The 17,613-nt window shown below is 37.7% G+C and overlaps 1 protein-coding gene across 3 annotated transcripts in view; it reads left to right on the forward strand.

Annotated features, from left to right (window-relative positions):
* Positions 1–17,613, forward strand: part of shroom3 (shroom family member 3) — a 90,696-nt gene that overhangs the window by 29,359 nt on the left and 43,724 nt on the right. Inside the window, exon 1 of one of the 3 annotated variants that reach the window (XM_051677173.1) lies at positions 9,068–9,141. The exons of the other annotated variants lie outside the window; for them this stretch is intronic. The gene's annotated coding sequence lies outside the window, so the exon portion shown is untranslated. Of the gene's footprint in view, positions 1–9,067; positions 9,142–17,613 lie in introns of those variants that run through there. 3 annotated transcript variants of the gene reach the window in all.

Consider the following 17,613-nt stretch of genomic DNA (forward strand, 5'->3'; position numbering starts at 1 on the left):
AAGATACATCCTGCTTTTAAACCCTCCAAAAATTTGGCCCCATTCATTTCCATTGTAAGTGCCTCACTGTAAACTTGTTTTATTTATTATTTTTCTTCTTATTATTATTATTGTTATTTTAAAGAATGACAAGTACATTTCTGTGGTCAACGTTATACTACAAATGCTGTCGATTGAGCTTAACTTGTATTGAACCCAGAATATTCCTTAAAGTTTCCAAATGCTTTTTGGAGCCACTGTATGCATTTATATCCATTTCTGTTTCTGTGGTCTTGTGTGTGTCCAGCGCTCAGAATCTTGGCTAAAACCTTTAGCTTACGCTTTCTTCCAAACAAATTCTTTCTCTCCCTCTTTTCAGATTAAAACACTTCATCTTAACCTTCACCTGCTTTATGATGGAGTGTAAGAGAGAGCAACTATTCTTTCGACAAGAACAGATAGTCAGTCCCAACGTGACACTCTGGAATGCTGTAAATATTTAACAATGTCTTGTTAAATGATGCTTATGTGCCAAGAGCCTCCGCCTAACACCTGTCCGTTCCTCTCACTCTCTCTGTTTTCTCCTCTCTGAAGATGAAGTACAAGGAAACACAGTTTGTTCTCTCTCTGAACTCACTGCATAAATGCTACCTGACCGTCCCGAGACACACTGCTGCCCTGTGTGTTTTTAAGCCGGCCTTGTGCATTATCGCCCCTGTCTGGCGTTGAGTGTCTGGCCGAAGTAAAGTAGGGTTTAATTGTGTCCTGTTAACATTTGCACGTTTTACGGTCGGATTAATCTTGCATTGGGTATGCTCATATAGTTCCATTTGGGAGAAAAAGGTTTACGTATGTGTCCTGAACAACCAGTTGCATTTGCACTTGGCTAAGCTGCATCTTGTATGTGTGTAAAAACCAGCTCCTGAGGTTTTTGAGTGACTGGACTGCATTTGAGTGATCTCTAATTCGTCTTGGAGGGCATTTACACATGGTATTTTCATGTTTCACACCAAGTGTAAATACCTTGAAGTATATGACATTGATCTAACTGCATATCTGAACATCTGAACTTTACTACACACCTGAAACTGATCACACACTTAGCTAGACCTGGACCTGGTTTATATGGGTTGGTTAGATTACTAGATTGTAGGAGACACATTTGCTTTGTTTATATCAACACATGAAGATGGATCGTACTATTATGGCAGAAATACTGGTTGTAATGTTGCATAACATGTTTTGGTGTACTCTGCCGGAACACTATACAGAGAGAGAGAGAGAGAGAGAGAGGGAGAGAGACAATTGCTTCTGCATTAAACAAATAGTGTTTACTATGTAGCCTTTCAGAGAATATGCATCTCTAATTGAGTCCAGTGATCGTAGGTTTGCACAAGGCATTGGCTGTTTGTTTGTTTACTTATTGTTTTTTGTGTGATAAAGTAGGACCACAATGTAAATTGGAGTTACAGTGTCCCAAAACAGTTTACAGTGTAAAGTATTTTTTTAATCTTCAATGACATAGAATCACGTTACTATACCTACATTTTTGCAAAATTATTTTTATGTGGCTCGTTGTATGTATTGAGGCAGTGTCATGGTGACTTGTAAGGCGTTACATTTTAACGTTTGCATTAGATAACCAACTCCATTTACAAGCTTGTTCGAGTGTGATCAAATTGTGCAATAGCTCAACTGATAGAGCATTGCACTTGCGATGCAAAAGACCGGAGTGCGAGACCTAAAGAGAAGGCGAGTCGACACGTGAGATGGAAGTGTCATAGAAGCACCTCATAATGAAGTGGTTGCATATTTCACTATTGGTTAGGTTTAACCTCGTGTGACCCCACGTCCACATGTGTGGACGTTGTATTTTGGTTTTGCTAAATACATTTTTTTTTTTTTTTTTGCTTTTTTTGCTTGAATGTTAGGTGCCACTAGTTACAAATCAAAAAGGGAAATGGAAAATGCAAAGAGCAGTCACGCTCGGGTCTCAGGAGCTTAAAGGAATATTCCGGGTTCAATACAAGTTAAGCTCAACCGACAGCATTTGTGGCGTAATGTTGATTACCACAAAAATGTATTTTGACTGGAAGTGAATGGGGGGCCAATCTGTAAACTATAAAATACTCACTGTTTAAGAAGTATAACCACAAGACATAAACAATATTTGTGTTAACAATTTTAGGATGGTAAAGTCACTTACTAACCTTTTCTGTGTAAAGTTATAACCAATTTTACAACTTCATTGCCATGACGATGTAATGCCAACAAACCCTAAATCGACTGTAAAAATTATGATTTTAACAACTGTACGGTTCAAATAATACATGAGTTTTAACGGAAGAATTAATATGTGCTTTTATAAAATTATAAATTTCACATTTCTGCCTTTAACCCCTCTAAAACTGGCCCCATTCACTTCAGTTGTAAGTGCCACACTGTAACCTCAATGTTTGCTTTAAAAAAAAAAAAAAAAAAAAAAAAGGACGGATGAGTACAAATTTTTTTTTGTGGTAATCAACATTATGCCACAAATGCTGTCTATTGAGCTTAACTTCAATTAAACCAGGAATATTCCTTTAAGGTTTAGAGAAGGGAGGAAGGTTTTGTTTTGTTTTCTCAATAGATAGTATTCGATTAAGTCAACAAACACACCCCCGCCACCATGATGGATGGAGACACACGTAAACAAAGCACAAGATAAAGAAAGACATTTGAAACATTGCGACTGCAAAAAACTTTTACATTTTCATAGAAACGCTGGATAATATTTCACGAAGGTGTTACGGGAAGATAATATGAACATAAACTTAACTGATGGATTGGATCCTTCAAACTTGTAAGAAAAGTGGGCTTAAATAGGCTTCTTGTGTAATTTATTACTTTTATATTTGTTGTCATTTTATGCATTCATATCATATCATATTTACAAATCAAAAAGGGTCTCTTTATTCATAGTTTCATAGCTTTGTCTTCGCTGATACCTGCTGCTGTATTTACAGTGACTGAGAGTGTTTACTCTGGACATTGTCTACTTGAAAATAAATGTAATAAATGAGACATGGTCAAACACTTTATAGTTTTGGAGTATTCAATAATTAAGAGCCTAAACACAAGATTTGAAAACAAGCTTATATGCTAATACATGCCGAGTCCGGATTGCTTTATGTAAACAAAGTACAGAATGCTAGTATTGTAAATTCAAGAATCAATTTATTGTCACTGAGCATTTACACAGATGTACAAGAGATAAAAATATTTTACTAAAGGGCCAAGACGGAACAGAAGAACATGTACAAATGGGAGAAACATTCAGGTAAACATTAGCGTGCCATTTGAATGTACCGTAGCCTTTAGCTGGCCATCTCTCGTCTGTATTACTCCAGTAACAAAGGGAGATATATGCTTACAGTTCCTAGATTTATCTTAAAAGACATGATCAAAATACACCCAGCTGAAAGGATTTTCTTCTATTAATCCTGGCTACGTTTCCCTTCTTTTCTTACTAAGTGCTCTTATGTCCACTCCTTTGTGTTTCTTCGCCCGTTGGCGAGATTATAGCACTATACAACAGGTAACCATTTAAAAATCCAAACCAGTTTATAAAGTATATAAACTTGATAGTTTATACCAAACTTGAAATACTATACTAAACTTTACATGGTATTTAGTAATACTCAGGGGTGTAAAAAGTACTCAGAAATTATACTTAAGTGAAAGTATGGATACTGAGTAAAAATTTTACTCAATTAAAAGTCAAAGTATCTATCCAAAAACATACTTGAGTGAAAGTAAAAAAGTATTCACATTAAATTGTACTCAAGTATTAAAAAAGTAAAAAGTAAATTTTTTCCGAGCTGGGATGAAATCAAGAGAGGAGATTGTATGAGAGAAGATGTTGTTAAATTCGATTGGTTTGTTAAGATGCCTTTTTACTGTCTCAGATGACTGATATATTTCTCCCTCAGTGGCATCCGCAACCTGGTAAAGGAATCGTTACAGTAACTACATTTTTGAAAAATTATTTTTATGTGGCCTGTTGTACATAACACAGACATTTCCTGGTGGAATGAACACTAGACGCTAGAACAACAATTACTTTTACAGTTGTGCTCAAATGTTTGCATACCCTAGTAGAAATTGTGAAATTTTGGCATTGATTTTGAAAATATGACTGATCATACAAAAACTGTCTTTTATTTAAGGATAGTGATCATATGAAGCCATTTATTATGACATAGTTGTTTGGCTCCTTTTTAAATCATAATGATAACAGAAATCACCCAAATGGCCCTGATCAAAAGTTTACATACCCTTGAATGTTTGGCCTTGTTACAGACACACAAAGTGACACACACAGGTTTAAATGGCAATTAAAGGTTAATTTCCCACACCTGGGCTTTTTAAATTGCAATTAGTGTTTGTGTATAAATAGTCAATGAGTTTGTTAGCTCTCACGTGGATGCACTGAGCAGGCTAGATACTGAGCCATGGGGAGCAGAAAAGAACTGTCAAAAGACCTGCGTAACAAGGTAATGCAACTTTATAAAGATGGAAAAGGATATAAAAAGATATCCAAATCCTTGAAAATGCCAGTCAGTACTGTTCAATCACTTATTAAGAAGTGGAAAATTCGGGGATCTATTGACACCAAGCCAAGGTCAGGTAGACCAAGAAAGATTTCAGCCACAACTGCCAGAAGAATTGTTCGGGATACAAAGACAAACCCACAGGTAACCTCAGGAGAAATACAGGCTGCTCTGGAAAAAGACGGTGTGGTTGTTTCAAGGAGCACAATACGATGATACTTGAACAAAAATAAGCTGCATGGTCGAGTTGCCAGAAAGAAGCCTTTACTGCACCAATGCCACAAAAAAGCCGGTTACAATATGCCCGACAACACCTTGACATGCCTCACAGCTTCTGGCACACTGTAATTTGGAGTGATGAGACCAAAATAAAGCTTTATGGTCACAACCATAAACACTATGTTTGGAGAGGGGTCAACAAGGCCTATAGTGAAAAGAATACCATCCCCACTGTGAAGCATGGTGGTGGCTAACTGATGTTTTGGGGGTGTGTGAGCTCTAAAGGCACAGGGAATCTTGTGAAAATTTATAGCAAGATGAATGCAGCATGTTATCAGAAAATACTGGCAGACAATTTGCATTCTTCTGCATGAAAGCTGCACATGGGACGCTCTTGGACTTTCCAGCATGACAGTGACCCTAAGCACAAGGCCAATTTGACCCTCCAGTGGTTACAGCAGAATAAGGTGAAGGTTCTGGAGTGGCCATCACAGTCTCCTGACCTTAATATCATCGAGCCACTCTGGGGAGATCTCAAACATGCGGTTCATGCAAGACGACCAAAGACCTGGAGGCATTTTGCCAAGACGAATTGGCAGCTATACCACCTGCAAGAATTTGGGGCCTCATAGACAACTATTACAAAAGACTGCAGCCTGTCATTGATGCTAAAGGGGGCAATACACAGTATTAAGAACTAATGGTATGTAGACTTTTGAACAGGGGTCATATTTCATTTTTTTCTTTGTTGCCATGTTTTGTTTTATGATTGCGTCATTCTGTTATAACCTACAGCTGAATATGAATCCCATAAGAAATAAAAGAAATGTGTTTTGCCTGCTCACTCATGTTTTCTTTAAAAATGGTACATATATGACCAAATCTCCAAGGGTATGCAAACTTTTGAGCACAACTGTACATAAACACTTTTCAACCTGTTCCTCACACAATGTATCTTATGACATCTAAACACCTTTACTATAGTACATGACTCATTTTAACGTTTACATTACATAATCAACTACACTCACAAGCTTGTTCGAGTGTGATCAAATTGCACGTTCCCTCAACTGATAAACCGCTACACTTGTGATGTAAAGGACCTGGGTACAAGTCCAGAAGAGCATGCGAGTTGACACGTGAGCCCAAAATGTCATAGAAGCACCACAAAATGAAGTTTTTCTGACTCTATCGGTTAGGTTTAGGCTTAAGGTTTAGGGTAGGGAGGTCAGTTTTGTTGATTTAAAACTCAATAAAACATTAACCTTTAAAACCTCATCTGTTTGAACATTTCACTCGCTTTTAGCGCCACTCAGTGGACATTTCACCTCTGAACTGCCCTGAGACGTGTAATGAACCTTATAATTTTATTTTCCAAAACCGTTGCCATAGTCACGCAATGTTTGTTTCATGGGAGGAGGCACTCACGAATTGCGATGTCAGTAGACATTGTGTCAAGTCAAAAAAGGTAGATTGTTTTCAGCGCATGTTTAACATTATTCCAGATTGTTCTGTACCAAGCAAAGTTTCAGCAATGATAAATGGCAGTGTTTTTTTCCTTCTGCTCTGGTGTTTTGAGGGGCTGCCATGCATTGTATGTTTACATTTACATTTATTCATTTGGCAGACGCTTTTATCCGAAGCGACTTACAAATGAGGAAAACGCGAATCATCTTAAGGAGACAGTGGTATGAAAAGTGCCGTATTACAAAGTTTCACTAGCATCAGAATAGTATTCAAAACAGAATAAAGTGCAACAGGAATTTTTTTTTTTTTTTTTTTTTAATGACTGGTTAAGTGCTCATGGAAAAGATGTGGTTTTAGTCGTTTTTTGAAGACAGAGAGTGAGTCAGCTTCACGGATAGAGTTGGGAAGGTCGTTCCACCAACGTGGTATGATGAAGCTGAAAGTCCGGGAAAGTGTTTTGGTGCCTCTTTGTGTTGGTACAACAAGGCGACGTTCTTTAGCCGACCGCAGGCTTCTAGTGGGCGCATAGCTCTGCAGAAATGATTTTAGGTATGCTGGAGCAGACCCAGTGACTGTTCTGTATGCCAGCATCAGAGCCTTGAATGTTTACTGTTACGAATGTTGCCTACAATGCCTACAGAAAATACAGCCTTTTGCAACATGGTGAACAATACAGTGCAGTGTCAGAATATGAGCTCCAGGTGAAAGTAAATAAGACAGAAATATATTACTATTGTTTACAACAAATCCTTAAAGTAATAATAATACTGTATCATATTATAATTAAAAACTGGACAAAAATAAATAATTCTTGGTTTATAATAATATTAAAGAACAACTGAATTGAAAAATGTTAGTGAGTGAAGTAGTAGGTTTTGCATACCCTGTTCTTAAAAAAAAAAGGGAAAATTTTTTTTTCTAAAAATATGTGTAGGTAAACATTGCTTTTTTTTATCAATGTATTGTGGAAAAACGGGCAAACATGCACTAATAATTTGTAACTTCATTAAACATTTTGAATGTACTTGGCTGCACCGGCTGATAGGATGAATTTAAAATTATGATTTAAAATAAATGGTATGTCATTTTTTTAAGCAAAATTTTTTGAAATGGGGTCCCGGGTTGGTTGGTTGCTTGGGGCCTCAGAAATCGTAAACCCGCCCCGGTTTCAAGACAAGATGGTGACAGCGCTTGTTGTGATGTCATCAGAATACTATCTATAGAGCATTACCCTTAAAAATCTCATTTGTAGGGGGCCTGGGTTTCTCAGTGAGTAAAGACGCTGACTACCACCCCTGGAGTCGCGAGTTCGAATCCAGGGTGTGCTGAGTGTCTCCAGCCAGGTCTCCTAAGCAACCAAATTGGCTATCCAATGGGGTAACCTCCTCGTGGTCACTATAATGTGGTTCTCGCTCTCGGATGCTGTGGAAAATAGCATGAAGCCTCCACACGTGCTATGTCTCCGCGGTAAAGCACTCAACAAGCAACGTGATAAGATGTGAGGATTGACGGTCTCAGACGCGGAGGTAACTGAGATTCGTCCTCTGCCACCCGGATTGAGGCGAGTCATGACGCCACCACGAGGACTTAAGAGCACATTGGGAATTGGCCATTCCAAATTGAAAAAAAAAAACAAACAAAAAAAAACATCTGTTTAGGAGAAAATTTTACTCGCTTTTAGCACGACAAAGTGGATATTTCACACTGTCACGTAATTTCCATGAGGTCAGGCTCTGTTTTTCCTTTTTAATTTTAACCTTTCCTGTTAACTGGCTCAGATGTTTATACAGTAAACCTGTTTCTTGACTTTTTACTTCGTTTTGTGTAGAGAATATTTTCCAAAACACACACGCACTCACAATTTGTAGACGACCCCATCCCCCTGGTCTGCCCTGAATACATTGTGGTGTTTGAGGTTTGTATGTTTCTATGGCGACGGTCAGATCACACACATGTAGATGCAGGGTGTAGGATTCAAGGCAGGTGTGGAATAGGACGAGTATTCCTTATTTCCACCTGTTAGAGCGATCCGACAGCATTTCCTGATGGTGCCACACAATAAAATAGACACAAATGAGACAACTGTTAACGTACGGTTAGAGTTCTACAATTAATGCTGAAAGGAAACATAGCTTAGATAATTTGGTCTTGGAAGAATTTATTGATAATTTTGAGTTCATATTGACTTTTTGATATCTTGGCTAATCTGAGCAGAGTTTGAGACATTGTTCAGGAGCTCTTCTCTTCTTAAACTCTACAGGAAATATATGAGATTACTTTTTCTCTGCAGAAAAATCGTAGTAGTAGACATAAGCAAAAGTCTTTATTTGCTCTGCTTTTAATATTGTATCTTTTAAGGAGAAAAAAAGGGTCCCTTTCTCTTTTTTTATCTGTCTGCTAAACTACAGAATAATGTAGGGTAAAACTGGGGTCATGAACTCTAATGTGAAAGTCGCTAAGCCACAGCAGGTAAAACTATTTCAATTGCATTAACTCAGGCATGAATAAGGAAAATAAATAGGAGAGAAAGCAGCAGAACAAGAAGAGTGAAAGAAAGAGAGAGAGGTTTTTTTTGTTTTTTTTTTTGGACAAGAGGAACCTGCTCTGTGACATCACCGCTGTGGCTTCCATTGATCCCTGCGGCTCCTCTGATTGGCTTAGAGCACAGCAGTAATTTGAACTTTTTTTTTTTTTTTTTTTTTTGCATCTGATGCAAAAAAGAGAGTGAGACAGTGAGATGTTAGTCTTTCCCTGTCAGTGTAGAGTCAGTCCTTCCTTATGCTTTGGATGTTTAACTGCAGGTTTGTTTAGGGTTTGTTTTTTAATTGAGACTTTGGGTTTAGAAAAACATTCTAGTCACACTGACACCTCATCAACAATTCAGGTAATCCCATTCACACACATATACACACCACATAAAGTTATTTAAAACAGGAAGTTGTTTGCATTCGTGCAGTTTTTCTGTATTTGTATGAACTTTCTGCATGTGTTTGTTTGGAATGTAGCATAATATTTTTTTTTATACAATAAGAGATTTATTTGTCATTATAAATGGGTAGTAGACATGTCAAGCAAATTTTGCAGTGTGACATTCTATACTTCATCTACTATTTCAAAACAAAATGTTTCTAATTCTTGTATAATTGTTATGCATGCAGTTTTCTGAGCTAATATTAATTGAGAGATTACATGCAATATTTGAATTTTTAAAAATGCATTAGTCACTCTGCCTGGACTATTTAAGTGAACTGCAAACAAGCTGCAAACAAATGGTGATTAAAAATAGTGATGGTGATGAAGAAATTGTGAAAAGTTACTGGACCTAAAAAATTTCATTTTGGCTAATGCATTCATATAAAACAATGTTGGTTATTTGTTAACTACCTCAAAATCTGCTGCACTGGAGCTTAGTTTTCAGGTGTGTTTGAATGAATATTTAATAGACTACAAATATTGTATCTGTGAAGGAGATCATATTCTCTCTCTCTCTTTGAGACTGGCGAGCGTGAGATCATCTTATTCTGCATAGACTTGTATATGATCTACTTGTTTCCATATGCAAATAAAAGGCTTGTCCATGGTTTGTGTTTGAAGTAGAGACAAACAGACAGACAGACAGACAGACACAGATAGATAGATTTTGAACATTGTGTATATTGTGTAAATGTGTATTAAATAGGTATAAATCACGTCTTAATTGCAATATACAGTTTTGAGCAGAATATATATGATATATATCATATATATATATATATCATATATATATGATATATATATCATATATATATATATATGATTTAAACAATATACACATTTCTCTAATGTTAAAGGAAGGCAAACCTTCACACATGTGTGGATCTTATAGACCGATAAGTTTAATTAACACGGATAGCAAGATTTTATCCAAGCTTTAAGCAAACCGTTTAGAAAATCTATTCCCACAATATATACAAAAACATGAGAAATCCTTTTACATTTTAATGTTTTACATGATTTTGTTTGTTTTCTTTACCCTATATTGCTTTTTTTTATGACTTGTACAATATTCCTCTATCGATCTTATCAAATGCCACATGTCTCCATACGTGCACTTGGAGTGCATAAGGTAACATTAACTTAATGTATGGTTTATCACGCTCAGGTTATCAGTGTTTATATTTGCTTGCTTGGTTTTTGAGTCGAGAGGATGTTTCGCACCTTCATCGTGATCCAAAGTTCATGGGGTTTATTTTCTGTTGCGACTTTATGGGCTGATGCAATGCTATGAATGCATAAATAAACAACACAATACACACAACACGCACAATATTATGAGGACAGACTGCAGTCTGGCATGAAGGAGTTTCGAATAAATAAACAACACAATACACATGACACACACAATATGATGAAGACAGACTGCAGTCTGGCATGAAAGACCTTTGAATTCTGTTTATGAATGTATGTTGTTTTAGGCCTTAATGACATCACACAATCTGATACGATGTAAACACATTTGCAGAAGGTCAGCGTGTTTGGTTGTCACCTAATTTATTAGCAAAGCTTTGTTGTGGTTCTGGTATGGCATCCAAATGCTATTGTGCATTTTTGTGTAAAGAATAGCTAATCTCCAAAGTGAATATTCGACTAAAGAAATATTTCTGCTGTTTTTATTATCCCTTATTTTTCATCTATATCACTTTGTTGCCTTCATTTGCCAGAGTATTTTGTCTCATCCTGTTTTTCTTAGATATTGGGTTCCTTTCTTTTGGTTTTTCTTTCATTTGGAGGTTGTGTATAGTTACCAGGGCATGCAGGGGAGAAAAACTGATATGTTGTCTTCCAGCAGCCCAGAAGATCTTACAATCCAAAATAGTATTTTACATTTTCTGTAGAAAATGTGATGGTGCTTGCCCATGCACTACTCGCTATCTGGGAAATGAGATAATGTCCGTTTTTCCAAGAACAAATAAAACATGAATAGCACTAATATCATCAGTGTTATTAAAGTAAACAAAAGGCTTATTAAATGTTGGTTTGTCTATTCTATCGGTCTGATTTTATTGCCATTCAATTTTCTTTACATGATGAATTGGCATCTACCAAAATGAATTCTTTCTCACTGTGGTTCATTCACACTCTTCAACATTCCTTCTTTTGGCTGTTAATAGCATTCCAGTAGTGGGTAAAGCTAGTTTAGCATTGAACACTTTCACAGAATGTCTAATTGCAGGTGAAGGGTGTGTTTAAGAATGGCACTTTTAAAGGGAACATCCCCTTGATCTCAAAAGCTCTGTCAGATATGGAGTAAGCTGGAAGTAAACACAGGACACAAACCCACACGCTTAAAATAAAGGTTCTTCAGTAGTTCTTGGGTTCAACAAAGAACAATTGTTGCCCTAATAGGCTTCTTGAATTGGCTATATTGTTCTTTGGAGATTAAAAAGGTTCCTCCGTCCCCCTGCATGTTTGTTTTTATGAAATATTTTGGCATTCTTGCGCTAAATAAAAACTAGACAGTCTTGAGATGCGTTTTTTAAAAGTTGACTTTTATTTTTTATTTTTTTATATGGTCTGTAAAAACCCTGATGCCCCTGCACATGATGTTAAAAAAAAACAGCAAGACGTGGTGCTACAGACAAAGACGTCCATCTAGCACATGTTTTCATAGAAAAAAGATGGAAAAACAGAGCAGACAAACGCAAAAACACATTCGATGTGAACGGCCTCTCAAGAATTATAGTACTTTAAAAAAAATTTGGAAACTTTATTTTTTATTACCTCCATTCTTTGTACCTTATGAGAGATGAGCACAAGCATCTGAATTAATGAAGCACAGGTGGTCTTCTCTCGTCTCTCTGGTCAGTAAGGCATTTGTTCATCCTGCTTTCTGTGGAGTTCAGATGTACTCGCTGTTTGTTATTGAATGGCTGATTGATGTTATGGTTGGGTGCATATCACTTGAGCTGCATGTAAACAAGAGACTGGGTCAGATCTGTGAATAAAGGGTCAAACGTGTGGGTGGCGTGAAATATTTACATACACACACAGGACGACAACAACAGAAAAATGGAGTTTCTCAAAGCATTCACAGATACGTGAGAGAGCAATTTGGGTTCCCAGTTGGGTTAAACTGTTTATGAAAAATCATCTTCTTTTATAAATAGTCTTATACAGAATAAAAATGGACTTTTGCAGTCACAAACATTCATGAATGTCCAAATTCTACCCTGTAATATGCTAAATATTTTTACAATTGGAACGAGAATTTTAAATGATCTAAATAAATAAAAAGTGAGTGGTGCTTTCAGAACTCCCTGCCACAATGCTAGGGTGTTGTGGGAGTTGCCAGGGTTTTGTTATTTGGTTGCTAGGGTGTTCTGGGTGGTTGCTAAGTGGTTGCTTACTGGCTCAAGTCAAAAGAGTCCACCATAAGTCTCCATGATATTCTGGTCTTGATATGGCTTGGGTCCCTCCTTCATTATAAGCCTATGGGATTTTTTTGTCTATTTTATTGTCCACCAGACGAAAATCGTACGTTTGATTGCTTCAGCCTGATCTCATGAAAATTATGTGACTTTGGTGACATTTTTGTAAAATGATATTATGTGGTTCCTTACAGGGGTGGGTAAAAATATAGATTTTCGTTTGAACAATCTCGATAACGATTCTTACATTCCAAGATCGATCTTTTACTCAATGCGCAACCCTCTACTACAATGAGAGGAAATTTCTCATATTAGCAACCACATTTTGTGCTATGTGACTAAAATGTGTATTGACAACTGGCTGGTAAATGTTTCAATTTCACTTTTCAGGGGTTTGTTCAAATCCCTAAACCTATTTATAAGCAATAGTAATAGTGATGCTTGCCTTAATAAACAAGTGTATTAAGTTAAGGCAGCATTCTGCGAGTCTCTGATAGCCGCACGCACTGGGGGTTTGGGGTGCAAGGAGGTGGGGTTTACAGGAAGTTGCATGGCAGTCCCGTCTCTATGGTGACCACCAAGGTTCTCCAGGGGGCAGGCATGTGAGGAATGCTTGGGGCATTTGAGCAGAAGAGCTCAGAGATATCCACACATACACACTGAGTTTTAAATTATGGATTGCTAATGTGTTGTTAAGAGAGGATATATCCAGACTCCCTGTTGATATCTCGCTCTAATAAGCACTCTGAGATTTCACAGGCCACTTGAGGTGATGAACGATGGATAAAATTACAAGAATGCGTTCCTTTTAAAACAGGTTAGACTCGAAGCATGCCTACAGCAGACGGACCAATCACACACTTCTAAAGAAACAGTGATGAATCACAATAGCTTTAAAAGAAAAAGAGAGAATTTGCGAAAAAGAGAGTTACATGCAAGAGGTCATTCATTTTTAAGTAAACATTTGGAATGTCTTTGTGTGTGCTATTTTTTTATTAGCTGTGTCACAAAGCTTTTAAATGACCTTTTAAAAAGAGAGTGTTGAAACATTTTCTACTGGAATGCTGTGTCAACATTACAAGCATTTTTCTGTCTAATGGAGCAGTGGTGGCGTAGTGGACTAAAGCATTGAACTGGTAAGCAGAAGGTTGTTGGTTCGATACCCACAGCCACCACCATTGTGTCCTTGAGCAAGGCACTTAACTCCAGGTTGCTCCAGGGGGATGTGCTGTTACAGGAGCTGTTGTTTTGTCGTCTATAAACTCTTGTACTTGCAGTATGTGTGGCAATAAAAAAACAAATACTTTTGTCTTGACTTTAATAGTGATATCAAACAAATATTCTCCAAAGATACCAGCCTGATAATGTCTAAAACTCTATTGAAGTGCAGATATTTTAGTAATCGATCACAGAACAACTATTCAGTGATCAGATTACTCAACTTGTACACACAGTTCATTCCCAGTGGACAGCATAATCATAAATAGGCTTATGTTAGCTAATTTTGTACAAGGAAGAAGGAAAAGATTATTTCTTATGGTCAAGCCTTTGAGAGGAAGCCTAGATCTTTCTCTTGATATACAAAGTGTTCTTGTACATTTGCATGTTTCTTAAAATTCCATTAGAGAATTAATAAAAGACCCTCTACTTTACGTTCATTTTGTTTTTTTTGTTTTTTTGTTTTTTTTAAACAAAATTCATGTAGGTCATTTTTGGGAAGCAGTCTTTTTAGGTCTGTGAGGTTGGTCTCATACAAACCCAAATTGTCTTTTGGGACTCCTAGCACAGTTAGCCAAACGTCAACTATCTAAAAGATGTTTTAAACAAAACACAGTTTCTTGTGTGTGTGTGCAATATCCTTACGATATCTACACCTATAATTAAGTGTTAAATGAGAGTGTTAAAGTCTGATACTGATCCAAACATAAAGAGTGCCCTATTGTTGCTCCGGTTACCTTCTCAGGTGAACACAACTTCTATTCGTGAGAATCAGTTTTGCAAAAATACATGCACTGACATACTTGCAATCTAGCTTTTGTGGTTACTGAAATATTGTTTGAAAACACTTTTAAAATGTTTTATAATATACAGTATATACACTGATAAGCCAAAACATTATGACCACCTGCCTAATATACTGTTGGTCCTCCACGTGCCGCCAAAACAGCGCCGACCCGCCGAGGCCTGGACTCTACAAGACCACTGAAGGTGTCCTGTGGTATCTGGCACCAAGACATTAGCAGCAGATCCTTCAAGTCCTGTAAGTTGCAAGGTGGAGCCGCCGTGGATCAGACTTGTTGGTCCAGCACATCCCACAGATGCTCAATCAGATTGAGATCTGGGGAATTTGGAAGCTAGGGCAACACCTTGAACTCTATTTTGTGAAGTGCACCAGTCCCTCCTGCAGCAAAGCACCCCCACAACATGATGCTGCCACCCCCATCCTTCATGGTTGGGATGGTGTTCTTTGGCTTGCAAGCCTCACGCTTTTTCCTCCAAACATAACGATGGTCATTATGGCCAAAAAGTTCAATTTTTGTTTCATCAGACCAATGGAAAGTTCTCCAAAAAGTACGATCTTTGTCCCCATGTGCACTTGCAAACTGTAGTCTGGCTTTTTTATGGCGGTTATGGTGCATTGGCTTCTTCCTTGCTGAGAAGCCTTTCAAGTTATGTAGCTATACGACTTGTTTTACTGTGGATATAGATACTCGTCTACCTGTTTCTTCCAGCATCTTTACAAGGTCCTTTGCTGTTGTTCTGGGATTGATTTGCATTTTTTACACCAAACTACGTTCACCTCTAGGAGACAGAATGCGTCTCCTTCCTGAGCGGTATGATGGCTGTGTGGTCCCATGGTGTTTATACTTCCATACTATTGTTTGTACAGATGAACGTGGTACCTTCAGGCGTTGGGAAATTGCTCCCAAAGATGAACCAGACTTGTGGAGTTCCATAATTTTTGTTTCTAAGGTCTTGGCTAATTTATTTAGATTTTCCAATGATGTCAAGCAAAGAGGCACTGAGTTTGAAGGTTGGCCTTAAAATACATCCACAGATACACCTCCAATTGTCTTCAATTAGCCAATTAGCCTATCAGAAGCTAATTGGCTAAAGGCTTGACATCATTATTTGTAATTTTCCAAGCTGCTTAAAGGCACAGTTAACTTAGTGAATGTAAACTTCTGACCCACTGGAATTGTGATATAGTCAATTAAAAGTGAAACAATCTGGCTGTAAACAATTGTTGGGAAAATTACTTGTGTCATACACAAAGTAGATGTCCTAAACGACTTGCCAAAACTATAGTTTGCTAATATGAAATCTGTGGAGTGGTTAAAAAATGAGTTTTAATGACTTCAACCTAAGTGTATGTAAACTTCTGACTTCAACTGTAGCTGTTGTTTTGCCGTCTATAACCTCTTATAGTTGCAGTATGTGTGGCAATAAAAAAACAAATACTTTTGTCTTGACTTTAATAGTGATATCACACAAAAATTCTCCAAAATATTCTCCAAAGATACCAGCTGGATAATGTCTAAAGCTCCATTGAAGTGCAAATCTTTTGGTAATCGATCGCAGAACAACTATTCATTGATCGGATTACTCAACTTGTACACACAGTTCATTCCCAGTGGACAGCGTAATCATAAATAGGCTTATGTTAGCTAATTTTGTACAAGGAAGAAGGAAAAGATTATTTCTTGTGGTCAAGCCTTTGAGATAAAGCCTAGATCTTTTTCTTGATATACAAAGTGTTCTTGTACATTCGCATGTTTCTTAAAATTTCATTAGAGAGGTACTAAAAGACCCTCTATTTTTTTTTTTTTTTTTTAAACAAAATTCATGTAGGTAATTTTTGGGAAGCATTCTTTTAGGTCTATGAGGTTGGTCTCATACAAACCCATATTGTCTTTTTGGACTCCTAGCACAATTAGCCAAACGTCAACTATCTAAAAGATGTTTTAAACAAAACACAGTTTCTTGTGTGTGTGTGCAATATCCTTGCGATATCTACACCTATAATTAAGTGTTAAATGAGAGTATTAAAGTCTGATACTTATCCAAACATAAAGAGTGCCCTACTGTTGCTTCTATTCGTGAGCATCAATTTGGCAAAAATACATGCACTGACATACTTGCAATCTAGCTTTTGTGGTTACTGAAATGTTGTTTGAAAACCCTTATAATATACAGTATATACACTGATGAGCCAAAACTTTATGACCACCTGCCTAATATGCTGTTGGTCCTCCACGTGCTGCCAAAACAGCGCCGACCTGCCGAGGCATGGACTCTACAAGACCCCTGAAGGTGTCCTGTGGTATCTGGCACCAAGACATTAGCAGCAGATCCTTCAAGTCCTGTAAATTGCGAGGTGGAGACACCGTGGATCGGACTTGTTGGCCCAGCACATCCCACAGATGCTCACTCGGATTGAGATCTGGGAAATGTGGAGGCCAGGGCAACACCTTGAACCCTTCATCATGTTCCTCAAACCATTCCCGAACAATGTGTACAGTGTGGCAGGGTGCATTATCCTGCTGAAAGAGGCCACTGCCATCAGGAAATACCATTGCCATGAAGGGGTGTACCTGGGTTTTCATGTCATGTCAAATTGACTTCCACATGAAGGGGCAGACCCAGGGTTTCCCAGCAGAAGATTGTGCAGAGGATCACACTCCCTCCACCGGCTTGTCATCTTCCCACAGTGCATCCTGGTGACATCACTTCCCCAGGTAAATGGTGCACAAGTACTCGGCACTGTTGACCGGGAGCACCCCACAAGTCTTGCCATTTCAGAGATGCTCTGACCCAGTCATCTGGCCATAACAATTTGGCCCTTGTCAAAGTCGCTGAGGTCTTTACTATGGCCCATTTCTCCTGCACTGAATATGAGAACTGATTGTTCGCTTACCATCTAATCTACCCAGACCTTGACATATGGC

Source organism: Myxocyprinus asiaticus, chromosome 38 (assembly GCF_019703515.2).
Source record: "Myxocyprinus asiaticus isolate MX2 ecotype Aquarium Trade chromosome 38, UBuf_Myxa_2, whole genome shotgun sequence".
NCBI classification, from domain to species: domain Eukaryota; kingdom Metazoa; phylum Chordata; class Actinopteri; order Cypriniformes; family Catostomidae; genus Myxocyprinus; species Myxocyprinus asiaticus.